The sequence below is a fragment of the Schistocerca gregaria genome, chromosome 1 (assembly GCF_023897955.1).
Source record: "Schistocerca gregaria isolate iqSchGreg1 chromosome 1, iqSchGreg1.2, whole genome shotgun sequence".
NCBI classification, from domain to species: domain Eukaryota; kingdom Metazoa; phylum Arthropoda; class Insecta; order Orthoptera; family Acrididae; genus Schistocerca; species Schistocerca gregaria.
The window spans coordinates 901,308,089-901,323,496 of NC_064920.1; positions in this window are offsets into that span (position 1 = coordinate 901,308,089).

Sequence of the window (15,408 nt, forward strand, 5' to 3'; positions counted from 1 at the left end):
AACACTCAACCCGACCACTATGAAATCGTGCACCACAAAGGCAAATGTGTCGGAGCAGGTCAGCTCCATAGAAGGGTTTGGCCGGTTGGTGATTGGTGGGCTTAAGGTTGACCGAGGGCGGGACAGCGTTGTGCGTAGGAGTTGGGGTCGCTTTTTAATGTTTTCTGACTTATTTTGGAGATTAGTATCGGCAGGCCACTGGATATAAAATCTAGCCTCATACCGGTTCTCTCTGTATTTCTTGAACGCAGTTGTTAGGCTGTGAATACTGTGGAAGGGGGGGAGGGACGGGGACGGGAAGTGGAAATGTGTGGTTGGTATAAAGATGTGTGGCGCCAGATCACAGCGTTGAAATGAATGCTTTTGGTAGCAAGGAAGAACTACATGTTGTCATTGTAGGCGGGAAAAGACGCGCTGCTTTTGGCTTAGCAGGATTTTCTGTTGGAGAAAATCGTCGTGATTGGGACGCTGTGGTTCGCAGTTTTGTGATGAGTGGCTGTCACCATTTGGCGCCAAGAAATACGACGTAAGTGAGCCCTGTAAGAGAAGGCCTCGGCGGTAGGGGGCAAGAGTGCCCTGTTCGACTTATCGGGAAAGCGCGAGTGTGTCCATGTCGACTGGGCGTAGCAGTGCAGTAGAGCTTGTCACATTTCGGAGTTCCACATTGGCGCTGAAGACTCTGAGGAAGGGGCGTGCACGTCTGCAGCGCACAGCTCAGCGCAGGCCAGTTATACTTACGGTTATCATAATTCGCAGCACTGGAAGAGTACTTCAATTTGAATTCACATTGGTGAAATCAGGAAGCTAGCCTGTCTCTTTTGCACTGGTACGAATGTGTGAACTTTTGGGTTTCAGTCATCAACTTCCGGGCACAGCTCCGATGGAGGACCATTAAATAAATCAGACTCAAAGAGATAAGCTGTGGTTAACAATAATTACAAGGGGTGAAAAATTTTGTGAGATGCATAAAGCGAGAATCCGGCATATCATAGAGCGGGCGATACCAGCCATTTCTATATCAAGAAGTCGTTATTCCAGAAATTCTGCTCAATGTGAGACGCCAGCATCCAAAAGCCCCCAAAATGGACATAAGGGAAGACAATTCAACTGAAGCGTACTAAAGGGCATGGTGAAAACTTCGATGCAGCCAGTAATGGTACAATCGTAACGTATTAGTCTCCATACAAAAAGAGTCAACGGCCCACACAGGGACTAGCTAACCACACAGTCGGTGTTGCCCTCTCGCGACGTACCCAGACACCTCAGGCTTGTTTTCAAGACTCCGCGCCAACGATAACGCCCAGGAATTCATGTCACTTAGGGGCGGTAGAAAATAAAAGGGGGGAAGAAAAAGACGATATGAAGCCCCCACAGCTCAGAGGCCCTTGTGGGAAGAGAAGCTGCTGTATGAATATCAAGAACTCAGATGGAAAACCATTAGCAATGGTGGGAAGCTGAAAGATGGATGGAGTATGTAGAGGGCCAATGCAAAGGGAATGAAGTTGAAGGTTGTATTATAGAAACGTATTACAGGATGTAGAAGAAAATGAGACAGGAGATACGACACAGCGAAAAGAATTTGCTGGAGTGCTGAAAGACCTAAGTCGAAACAAGGCCTCGGGAGTAGACGACATTCCGTCATAACTATTGATAGCGTTGGGAGAGCCAGCTAATGGCAAAACTCTTCCTTCCGGTGGGCAGATTGTATGAGACAGACGAAATACCTTCAGACTTCAACAAGAAAGTATTATTTCCACTTCCACAGAAAGCAGGTGGTGATAGGTGTAAATAATACCAAGCTATGAGTTTAATAGTGGTTGCCATATACTAACACGAATTCCATACAGAAAAATAGTAAACTTCGCGAAGATCAGATTGGATTCCGCAGAAACATAAGAGCACTAGAAGCTATAGTGACCCGACGACTTGTCTTAGAAGATATGTTAAAGAACGGCAAACCTACGTTTATAGTTTATGTTTACTTCGAGAAAGATTTTGACAATGTTGACTTGAATACTCTCTTTGCAATTCTGAAGATAGCAGGAGTAAATACAAGCTTGTACAAAAACCCTACGGCATTTACAAGAGACCAGAGGTATGAAAGGGAAGCAGTGGCTGAGAATGGAGTGAGTCTGGGTTCCAGCCAATCCCCAACCATTTTCAATCTGTACACTGAACAAGCAATAAGGGAAACCTAAGAAAAGTTTAGAGTAGGAAGTAAAGTTCAGAGACAAGAAATAAAACCTCTTAAGTTTTACTGATGACATTGTAATTCTGTCGGAGACAGCAAAGGACTTAGAGGAGGAGTTGAACAGAATGGATAGTGTCTTGAAATGAGGACATAAGATGAACATCAACAAAAGCAAAATAAAGATAATCGAATGCAGTCTAGTTAAATCAGTTGACGCTGAGGAAATTAGATTACGAATCGAGACTCTGAAAGCAGTAGATAAGTTTTACTACTTGGGGAGCAAAAAACTGGTAATGGGTAACGTAGGAACGAAATAAAATGAGAAGGAAAACGTTTCTGAAGATGAGAAATTCGTTAACATCGGATATTGATTTAAGTATTAGGAAGTGTTTTCTGAAAGCAATTGTTTGCAGTATATCCATGTATGGGAGTAAAACATTGGCAGTAAACAATTGGGACAAGAAAAGAATAGTAGATTTGGAAATGTTGTGCTACAGAACAATGCTGAAGGTTAGGTGCGTAGATTATATAACTAATGAGGAGGTACTGAACGGAAGTGAGGAGAATAGAAATTTGTGGCACAACCTGACGGGAACGAGAGATCTATTGATAGGAGACATTCAGAGACATCAAGGTATCACAAACTTAGTATGTATTGTAAGTGGCTGATGTCTGTACATAGGACATATTTAAGAAAACTTAGGGTAAGGGATCTTCATAACAATAATATAAGCCAAAACAATTACGATTAGAGTTTTTGTTTTCGTTTGTTTGTTTCTATCTGCCCATTTGTTTGTACGCCAATCACGCAAAAACTACTGTACGAAATTAGATGCGGTTTTCACAGTTGTATTTTTGGAGGTCTAACTTAAACTCTGGTACGTGTGTGATCTTGAAGTGCCTCCTAGAGACCGAGTTAACTACACATACAGAGTGTCTCCTTCAACTGGGTCAGTACGGGGATATTGGAATTCATAGGCGACACCGGGAAACTGTGTTACGAACTTTTTGGTAATTTATTGGAAACAGGTATTCCATAATCAAATTTTTGGTCAAAAGTGAGTTGTCCATGAAAATCAGTAAAACTGCTAATTTATTTTATGTGGATTGACTCAGTTTCGCGTAATGGTAGTTTCATTATATTGGAAGGAAAAGATCAGGACAGTAGAAGTTTTATATAAGTAAACAAAATAAACTAGGATAGAAATGATAGAATTCGTAAAAAGTAGTATTTTGCAACGATTTACTATCACTATAATAATGCTACCAGTTTAATCCCGTTCTCCATAAATATTCTTGAGTACATACTTGAATCGGTGTAACTATTATCGTTGATAACTTAGTCCAGTTAACGCTACTATTATCGTTGATAAGTTTGCCCGAGTTGACGCCAAAAATCACTTTCGTACATTTCTTCAGAGCTGCCCATAAGTGTCTTGTCGATAAAAATGAAATAATACAATTGTTATGATTTTGTGTTAACGTCTTCGTTCGTTTAACATCTTTCATTCGTGAATTCGTTCTTCAGTTCGTGTAACTATTGCCGTTGATAAGTTTTTATAGTAGTAATATTGCCTCACCCCATGACCTCATCCGCGTAGATCCCGAACTCGAAATAATTTTGAAAAACCTGAAACTGATTATAGTTTAGAAAAAGTAGATAATGAACCGAATGTAAAGCTGTGCAAAGGAAGTAGCGATAAAGAATTGAAGCGTTTGTAAGCACAGACTCTTTAATTTTCGTAATTTCTTTAAATGAAACACTAGGCTGTTCCCCGACTCAGGTCAATTACCATTTCATATTTCAAATATCTGTATCTGTGCTTACATTCTCATCAGTTCCTTATCTTTGGGTCCTTTTGACAGCTTCCCCTTCAATTTTTTTATACAGGTGTTACAAAAAGGTACGGTCAAACTTTCAGGAAACATTCCTTACACACAAATAAATAAAAGATGTTATGTGGACATGTGTCCGGAAACGCTTAATTTCTATTTCAGAACTCATTTTAGTTTCGTCAGTATGTACTGTACTTCCTCGATTCACCGCCAGTTAGCCCAATTGAAGGAAGGTAATGGTGACTTCGGTGCTTGTGTTGACATGCGACTCATTGCTCTACAGTACTAGCATCAAGCACATCAGTACGTAGCATCAACAGGTTAGTGTTCATCGCAAACGTGGTTTTGCAGTCAGTGCAATGTTTACAAATGCGCAGTTGGCAGATGCCCATTAGATGTATCAATTAGCACGGGGCAGTAGCCGTGGCGCGGTACGTTTGTATCGAGACAGATTTCCAGAATGAAGGTGTCCCAACAGGAAGACGTTCGAAGCAATTGATCGGCGTCTTAGGGAGCACGGAACAATCCAGCCTATGACTCGCGACTGGGGAAGACTTAGAACGACGAGGACACCTGCAATGGACGAGGCATTTCTTCGTGCAGTTGACGATAACCCTAATGTCAGCGCCAGAGAAGTTGCTGCCGTACAAGCTAACGTTGACCACGCCACTGTATGGAGAGAGCTACGGGAGAACCAGTTGTTTCCGTACCATGTACAGCGTGTGCAGGCACTATCAGTAGCTGATTGGCCTCCACGGGTACACTTCTACGAATGGTTCATCCAACAATGTGTCAATCCTCATTTCAGTGCAAATGTTATCTTTACGGATGAGGCTTCATTCCAACGTGATCAAATTGTAAATTTTCACAATCAACGTGTGTGGGCTGACGAGAATCCGCACGCAGTTGTGCAATCACGTCATCAACACAGATTTTCTGTGAACTTTTGGGCAGGCATTGTTGGTGATGACTTGATTGGGCCCCATGTTCTTCCACCTACACTCAATGGAGCACGTTATCATGATTTCATACGGGATACTCTACCTGTGCTGCTAGAACATGTGCCTGTACAAGTACGACACAACATGTGGTTCATGCACGATGGAGCTCCTGCACATTTCGGTCGACGTGTTCGTAGGCTTCTCAACAACGGATTCGGTGACCGATGGATTGGTAGATGCGAACCAATTCCATGACCTCCACGCTCTCCTGACCTCAACCCTCTTCACTTTCATTTATGGGGGCATTTTAAAGCTCTTGTCTACGCAACCCCGGTACCAAATGTAGAGACTCTTCGTGCTCGTATTGTGGACGGCTGTGATATAATACGCCATTCTCCAGGGCTGCATCAAGGATTCCATGCGACGGAGGGTGGATGCATGTATCCTCGCTAACGGAGGACATTTTGAACATTTCCTGTAACAAAGTGTTTGAAGTCTCATATCTATAAATATTATTATTGTTTCATGTTTGTAACTCTCTGTCGCCATCACATTTCACAAGAATGGGGTTGGGTTGGGTTGTTTGGGGAAGGAGACCAGACAGTGAGGTCATCGGTCTCATCGGATTAGGGAAGGACGGGGAAGGAAGTCGGCCGTGCACTAAGGAACCATCCCGGCATTTGCATGGAGCGTTTTAGGGAAATCACGGAAAACCTAAAACAGGGTGGCCGGACGCGGGATTGAACCGTCGTCCTCCCGAATGCGAGTCCAGTGTCTAACCACTGTGCCACCTCGCTCGTTAGCTCACAAGAATGTAATTGAGTTGTGGAGTAGTAGTTGGTGTGGTGTCCTAGAGGAGGTTTTAGAATGTACACCACATACTCTCGTTGTTATGTCACCTCACAGTGCAACAAATATATCTTGTTTTAAAATACAGTATGCCTGCGAAACACTGTTTTATATGATACCAAGGAGTACTAACATTTAAAGTATGAAAATATTCTGAAATTATATTTTCCGAGTTTCACCATTTAAGAAAAGCAGGATTCTTCTGTTGTTTCCAATTTCTGTCTGTGTGGGCACGAAGAAGTAAGGAACACAGACGATTTGTACTCTACAGAAATGTAAAAACTGTATTTTTATATATTTACAAATTGCCCATTTGGAGACTGTTTTAGTACAACATAAATTTTTGATCACTGCTTTTCATCAGCCACAGTGGGAGTTGTGTTTCAGATGGACAAGACACGAAATTACACCTTTGACCCTGACAAGTCGTTGTAACTGAAAGCGTTGGTCAGACTATTTAGTTCCGTGGACCTGCTGGACTTGAGACAGGGTTTGCTATCTGAATGTGGAAAGCAATTGAGCCACCCATGAACAGGCTGACCAGTCGGCCAACCCCCCTGCCGAGCAGCTTGCCCACCCGTCTCAGCGTGTGTGATCACAATGCGGCTTGTAAGGCACCCTGCCGGTCACCTGGCAGTTTTCACCATGCCAAAACAGAAAGGAAAAGGACGAAATGTGAGGTGGCAGGCAGAGGTCGGGGCTAGCAGATAGTGGTTCATCTGCAGAGCCCAACACTCAACCCGACCACTATGAAATCGTGCACCACAAAGGCAAATGTGTCGGAGCAGGTCAGCTCCATAGAAGGGTTTGGCCGGTTGGTGATTGGTGGGCTTAAGGTTGACCGAGGGCGGGACAGCGTTGTGCGTAGGAGTTGGGGTCGCTTTTTAATGTTTTCTGACTTATTTTGGAGATTAGTATCGGCAGGCCACTGGATATAAAATCTAGCCTCATACCGGTTCTCTCTGTATTTCTTGAACGCAGTTGTTAGGCTGTGAATACTGTGGAAGGGGGGGAGGGACGGGGACGGGAAGTGGAAATGTGTGGTTGGTATAAAGATGTGTGGCGCCAGATCACAGCGTTGAAATGAATGCTTTTGGTAGCAAGGAAGAACTACATGTTGTCATTGTAGGCGGGAAAAGACGCGCTGCTTTTGGCTTAGCAGGATTTTCTGTTGGAGAAAATCGTCGTGATTGGGACGCTGTGGTTCGCAGTTTTGTGATGAGTGGCTGTCACCATTTGGCGCCAAGAAATACGACGTAAGTGAGCCCTGTAAGAGAAGGCCTCGGCGGTAGGGGGCAAGAGTGCCCTGTTCGACTTATCGGGAAAGCGCGAGTGTGTCCATGTCGACTGGGCGTAGCAGTGCAGTAGAGCTTGTCACATTTCGGAGTTCCACATTGGCGCTGAAGACTCTGAGGAAGGGGCGTGCACGTCTGCAGCGCACAGCTCAGCGCAGGCCAGTTATACTTACGGTTATCATAATTCGCAGCACTGGAAGAGTACTTCAATTTGAATTCACATTGGTGAAATCAGGAAGCTAGCCTGTCTCTTTTGCACTGGTACGAATGTGTGAACTTTTGGGTTTCAGTCATCAACTTCCGGGCACAGCTCCGATGGAGGATTACGGGATTATGTAGTTGTCAGTTATCATTAACATCGAGGGAGAGTAAATTCTGAAGAGGGCAAGAAGTAATATAGCCGACAGGAGGGTAACACTGTTTTCCATTTAATCTTCAAGCAAATTTGGATGGATATAATTGTCACAGGTTTTTGATTATTCGAGTTCTATGTTGATCCCATAATTGTTTGTATGAATATTGTATTGAATGTAATCATTGTTTCTGCTCGACCCCTTCTCTTACTTTAAGTTGCAGACTGTGTCGAGGAAGATATTAGCAATCAGGTCGAAATCCTAACCAAAATATTAATTTAGCCAGCTAGCGTTAGTTAGAGTGAGACATTTGCAATTTTCCGTTTTAAGAGCTATGTCTAGAACTGTAATTTTCACGTTATCCATTTAACTTCGTGCACAAACATTTAGAGACTGGTTTTGAAGGGGGTGATATGCCCACAATTAGTTTTTGAGGGTTAAAGAAAATTCTACGTTGCGATGTTTTGCAAGCTTATGTTACAAGTGCACTCAGTCAACCAGACTCTTGCCCTTGCAAGTACTGAAACGATTAATGCTTCTCTTAAGAAATACTTTGTCCTCTGTGAAATTACCTTTCAATTTGGTTACATTTAAGCTGCGGTTGCTTATTTCGTTGAGACTCGTAATTCAACCCGCAGTGGAAACGTCAAGGAATAGTGAAGCTTATGGTTTTGCAAAGTAGGATTCAAAAGTAGTTGAGGGGAAACTTAGTTCACTACATTGATGATCGCTACATTGACTATCCTGAGTTCAGTGTTTTAAGTACTGTAGTAACTCGTGGCGTAATTACCTATATTATTTATAGAATACATAATAAACACAAGAAATATTTTTATCGTTACCGCACCAATCGAAGTCCTTCACTGACGAATTAGACAGTTGAAGGCTTGCAAATGAAGTGTTCCCCCATAGCGCATACATGGAATAGTTTACGCGCAGACAACTAATGGTGACGGAGCGTTTCCGCGAATACTCCACAGCCATGAAAGTACTTGTCTTCCATCGACCTCATTTCCGAGCTCCAGTACGCGTTCGACTGTACCCTATTCATTCCTGTGAGCAGCACAACGATGCCGATTTGTCGTCGAGTAGTGTGGATCCTTATGGTACCCATCGTTTTGTGTAGTGTTCTTCGCAAAATGATTACAGCTCCTGCCATGTCTAAAGATCGTGCTATATTGCTAAAATGTGTTTAACTCAATTACTTGTCAGTGCCTTTCGTCAATTTAACTCGCATACTTTTTGCATCTTCATTGGCTATCAAGCTAAAATTATCAGTTTATGGAAGTATATACTTACATTAATGGCCTTTCTACTCCTATAATCAACAACACTGTATATCGTTTACAGCAATAAATATACTAACTTCAGAAGTATTCGTAAGTAGTTTCTTTTTAAAATACACGTTCACATCAATTACTGTTCCGTTAAAAATGAGAAATACAGAACACGTCTAAAAAGCCCTTGTCTGGTTACACGTACTACAGACCTTATTCTTAAGGAGAAGGAAAATCTTTCTGTCGCGAAGGATGTTCATTTCACGCTGAACCTCATGTCAAGCTGTCAAGTGGACGAAAATCAGCATATTATAAAAGGTCATAACTCAACTATTTAAAGAACATAACGCTCCTGTATTTTAGTTATGACAAACCCTTTATGATGTACTGATTCTTAACCCCTTGAAAACTTTGCTCCAGGTTCGACTTAAAATTTGTTGTTGTTGTGAAACATGTTCATTTTAAGATCTGAAGACGACTACAACGTCTTTCGATACCGACTGTCTTAAATAAAGAAATATTTTATGTGATCTAGGCTGCGGAATGTTTTCGTCGTGCGAAACATGTCGCTTCTTCAGTATACTCAAAAAGAAAAAACTCAGTCGAGTGCACTACTGTTGTGCGTGTAACAGTGAACAAGTAACATAATTTTAAAGGTTAGCATCCGACTGTAATTTTGTGAGGCATGTGAAGCACAATAAAGGTTTACCTCAGCTGGCAGCAACAATGTCAAAACTGCACTTCCGTTTTAGTTCTGTCTCTACCCTTTCATTTGTATGATACAAAACTCATTCATCCTTCGTCTACCTGAATCTGAGCCAGTACTTAAAACCCAATGCTCATTTTCCATTTTCTGTTCCTGTTTAGACGTTTTTCAGCCGAAATGTCACACCAGTATAAATGTGTCTCACGTCAGTACAGGCACAAATCACACCAACAGAGGTGTTACGAAGTAGTGTGTTACCTTGTTCGAGCCTGCCGCGAATTTGATATATTTCTCAGTCGAAGTAGCAGGCACAGCCTCGGCTTAAGATGAAGAGTGAGTTCTTAGAAAGAGTAAGGAGATCGACGTAGTGCGCTCAATGTCAAGAAACTATTTGATGGAAACTTTACAACTAAATTGTTCATGTTGTATTATACTTGTGAGCCATAAATTGGGATGAGAATTGCTTCTTCTATTGACGAGAGAAATTAAATTGCCTTTTCATATATTTATTCTCTCCCCTTTAAACTGAGATGTATTTGTGAAAAAGAATACAAAAGTAACGTCAGTAGGATTTTTTTATTCCAACAAAAATGTAACCAGGAATGAACGTTGTTTATTAGTAGATACACATTGTGTAACACTTTCTGACCAATTATAGAGGAAACATTTGCTCTTATTTGCTGTGGTATCACCACCAGCGACCACACTTGCTAGGTGGTAGCCTTTAAACCGGCCGCGGTCCCTTTAGTATACGTCGGACCCGCGCGTCGCCACTATCAGTGATTGCAGACCGAGCGCCGCCACACGGCAGGTCTAGTCTAGAGAGACACCCTAGCACTCGCCCCAGTTGTACAGCCGACTTTGCTAGCGATGGTTCACTGACTAAAGACGCTCTCATTTGCAGAGACGACAGTTTAGCATAGCCTTCAGCTACGTCATTTTCTACGACCTAGCAAGGCGCCATATTCAGTTACTACGAATGTATTCTGAACAGATAAAATTGTGAATGATGTACCGTCAAGAGCGACGTTCATTATTAATGGATTAAAGCTAAGTATCAAACTGATTACGTCCGCTTTATGAATTCTACTTCCTTGCCATGTTCCAGACCTCACGTCAGTATAGTTCCCCCCTCCTCACGCCAGCCTGCGTGAGTTAAAACGCGTGCATTTCGGCCTCCACTAGTAACACGATGTTGGCTCTTCTGCCAACACAACATTTGCAGCCTTCTGCCACTGAGCCAAGCTAACCTCCTGGCGTATGTTTTACGTGGTAGCTGGTGTTGAAGTCAGGTACCGAGATCCTCGTCACATTTATAGTTCGTTCTATCGTACTCAGGTAAAATTGCCTTCCTATTCATATCTCTAGTAGCCCCACTTATTGATAACAAATCCTCAAAACGCGCCGGATGAGGGGAATGAATCAACTAATATTGGGATCACCTCATCATTGAATTTAGTTCCAAATAAAGAAATGCAAAAGTTAGGCATCGTGGTAATTATGTAGAATAGCCTAGTGGAAATATATAGACCGAAATGGTCGCTTAATACTTTCGGTCTTTTTGCCAGAAGAAAAATTACACTAAGGAGAACAGCAGATTTCGATGCAGTCTGTGTCATGTATCGCCCTTTGTTAACAAATTCTAATCGCTCATAAAGTGTAATATATTTGCTTTACAAGGTATATGTCATGCGAGGCAAACGATGGTTTACATTCGAGTATTTTGGGGATTGCAACTAACATACGCTATGTGATCTAAAGTATCCGGGAACCCCCCAAAACATACACTTTTCATATTAGGTGTATTATGCTGCCACCTTCTGCCAGGTACTCCATATCAGCGACCTCAGTAGTCATTAGACATCGTGAGAGAGCAGAATGGAGCGCTCCGCGGAACTCACGGACTTCGAACGTGGTCAGGTGATTGAGTTTCTCCTAAACATTCATAGGTCCACTGTTTTCGATGTGATAGTGAAGTGGAAACGTGAAGGGACACGTACAACACAAAAGTGTACAGCCCTAACTCGTCTGTTGACTGACAGAGACCGCTGACTGTTGAAGAGGATTGTAACATGTAATAGGCAGACATTTATCCAGACCACCACACAGGAATTCCAAACTGCACCAGTATCCACTGAACTACTATGACAGTTAAGCTGGAGGTGAGAAAACTTGGATTCCATGGTCGAGCGGCTGCTCTTAAGCGACACATCACACCGGTAAATAACAAACGACACCTCGCTTCGTATAAGGGGCGTAAACATTGGACGATTGAACAGTGGAAAAACGTTGTATGGAGTGAATAATCACGGTACAAAATGTTGCTGTCCGATGGCAGGGTGTGGATATGGTGAATGCCCGGGTAATTTCATTTGCCAGCGTGTATAGTGCCAACAGTAAAATTGGGAGGCGGTGGTATTATGATACAGTCGTTTTTTTTCATGGATGGGGCTTGAACCCATCGAACATTTGCGTGGCACTGTCACAGCACAGGCCTACAATGATGTTTTAACTTGCTTCCCACTGCTGAAGACCAATTCGAGGATGGTGACTGCATCTCCCAGCACAATGCAGCAGCTGTTCATAATGCACGGCCTGTGGCCGAGTGGTTACACGTCAATAACATTTCTCTAGTGCACTTCGTTACACGAATTCTATAGAACACCTTTGGGTTGTTTTTAGACGCCAACTTCGTGCCAGGCCTCACCGGCCGACATCGATACATCTCCTCAGTGCAGCACGCCGTGAAAAATGGGCTGCCATTCCCCAAGAAACCTTCCAGCACCTGACTGAACGTATGCCTGCAAGTGTGGAAGCTGTCATGAAGGCTAAGCGTGGGCCAACACCATATTGAATTCCAGGATTACCGATGGAGGGCGCCACGAACATGAAAGCCATTTTCAGCCACGTGTCCGGCTACTTTTGATCACATAGTGTATGTACGTTGAATATGTCAATGCGACAGTGCTGTTGAGGTAGCGACTTTGGCCAGTATCGTAACGCCGTGAATCAGGGGTTAAAAATCAGCCATTGCTTCACTTTAGAATAAAATTTATTATCAGTGACAGCTGAAGGTCTCCGGTACAATAAATCGCTCTCGTGTTGCCAACAGCCATGTAGAAGAGGGCAGAGGAACAGACAGAAATTCGGAGGATCCCCTTGCGGTTGGGGAGCGTAATTGGCCCTAAAACGTGGAAGAATCAACAGTTACCAGCGGCATTAGGTTAGAGAAGGCAATGGTGAACACTGAATTAGGGAAACACAACGTGTATCGACAGGACATACGACCTGTAAAAGCTTTCGGACTATCCCTCCATCGAATCTCCTGGAGGAAACTGCTTAGAGGGCGGTGCTCATACGAAAAAGGTTGAATACGCAAGGATTCCGTAACGTTCTACGAATCGGAGGGAGGAATGTCAGAAGTCTGAACGTCATAGGGAAGTTACAAAATACAGAAAGGGAAATGGAAAGCCGGAATCTAGATATAGTGGAGGTCAGTGATTCGGTACGGAGAAAAGTTTACGATACCTGGCCAGACGAATATGGGGTAATATCTATAAAAGGGAAAATGATAGAATGGTCTCACATTTCTTCATGCATAGGAAGATAGGACAGAAAGTGGGATACCGTGAACAGGTCGATGATGGGATTAATGTTATCAGCGTTGCCGCGCGGTCTTGTTCGCTGGGCGCCTTGCCACAGTTCGTGCGGTTCCCGACGTCGGAGGTTCGAGTCCTCCCTCGGGCATGAGTATGTGTGCTGTCTTTAGTGTAAGTTAAATTAAGTATTGTGTAAGCCTAGGGACCGATGAGCTCAGAAGTTTGTTCCCATAGGAACGTACCACAAATTTACAAAAAAGAAAAAATGAATCATCAATGTTTACAGCGAAACAACAACGATTAATGCAGCATGGAGATGTGATTCTCTAAGTCACCGGGGATTGTAATACTGTAGTATCGGAGCAATAAAATATGTAGTAATGGTAACAGGAAAGGGAGAAGAGAAAGACTATTTGAGTTTTGTAGTAAATTTCAACTAGTAATAGTAATTACACTGTTGACCAAATGATGTCATCAGTTCTGACTGCAGCAGACACAGGATCGTTGCATTTGGAGATATACTTGGAAACGACCTTGACGAAGGGAAAGATTCCATTTGGTTATGGTCAAGCAGATAATCCAGATCAGATATTGGATTGTAAAGGGTGTCCAGGAGTGGATATGGACACCAATAATAATTAACATTTATGAAGAGTGAGAATCATGCGAAAGTAGCAGTGTTGTATGAAGCAGTTTACTGAAGTACTGAGGAATAATGAGGTGCGTCTAGACTAGTGTACAGGATGGTTATAATTAAATTTTTGCTACTTGAGTCAGAGTATTCGGAAAACTATTTACCGTATCGGTACCCAACTTTATAGGAATGATGTTGAGACTCTGCCCTGCAGGATTTGAAAAAGAAAATGGCTCTGAGCTCTATGGGAGTTAACATCTGTGGTCATCACTCCCCTAGACTTAGAACTACTTAAACCTAACTAACCTAAGGACATCACACACATCCATGCCCGAAGCACGATTAGAACCTGCGGCCGTAGCAGCAGCGTGGTTCCGGAATGAAGCGCCTAGAACCGCCCGGCCACAACAGCCGGCTGCAAGATTTGAGTTATTAGTAATGTTAGTGTCATGACTTGCCGTTAGGCGCCGGTTCATAAAGGTACCACGACGTAGGGCCGAAACACAAGCATCAGTGTGCATAACATTTGCAGACAGTCTGCTTGGACCTGGCCAAGGCGAGCAGGGCTCTACTCGAAAACTGTTTCGTCAAAATAACAGCCGTTGCTCTTCATGAGTATCGACACATTAAACAGATACGGAGATGTCCTCTACCGGCCTTGAAGAACGTGATTCGGAAGTTTAATTCACCTGGCGATTTGAAAATTGCTCCTGTGTGAGGCTGACGGCCAAAAGCGCAACAGAATGTTCAAGAAATTATTGTTCCCACGGAAGAGGAGTCTGGACGCTGTGTGCTCTCTTCAAGTAGTCCAAGACCCCTGTCACGATAAAAACACATTCCAGGGTCCACCGTTGTTTCGTGCAGCAGTTGCTAGTGCGGTACCTGGCTGTGGTGGATGCAGATTATCATCACTCTGACCAACGTGGGCGCCTGGCTGTGGTGCATGCAGATTATCATCACTCTGAGCAACGTTTTTAACCTGGGACTTAAATATGGTACGCTAAACAAGGTGCACAGCTAACAAATGTTACCCTCTCATATACGGAAGTTGAATTGTGTTTCCTTCAGTGGTCTAGCCGCTATTTATCTTCCACATATCCTCACAAATGTTTACAGAAAGTTTTCTTGTCCTACGAGCACTGGTTTTCCAGGTGCCCTCTTACAACAAACGGTAGTTTTATTATAGCCAACATGTAGATACTATGCTGTTCGCATGCACTTATACTCTCCATGTTTGTATCAGCCCGTAAAAGAATGTTAACATAACCGGCACTTTCAAATTTTTCCTATAAGGTTACACAAACAAACTAGACCTCTTAAATCATCATATTGGTACAGCTCGTCAACCTGATGCTGCTCTAGCGAACAAAACTGGTAGTGAGACAATAAATGTGTATTATACAGCTGTATGGGCTATTAATGATCATTAGTGTGTTATCACTGGTATATGTATTCACATAAAGATACGACGACAGAGGTTTTACGTTGGTTTCGATAATGAAACTTTAGTGATACAGATAATACGTTATAATCAATGTACTAAGGGCCTTCAATAAGTAATGCGACACATTTTTTTCAATACATAACATTGTTCCTCGCGCTTTTGGCTCCAAAACCCTATTTTTCAACATAATCTCCGTTCAGTGCAAAGGCCTTGCACCATGTAATTTTGAGGGCCCGTATGACTGCTAAATCCACGTACTGCTTCCCGCTGAGTGCATCCTTAA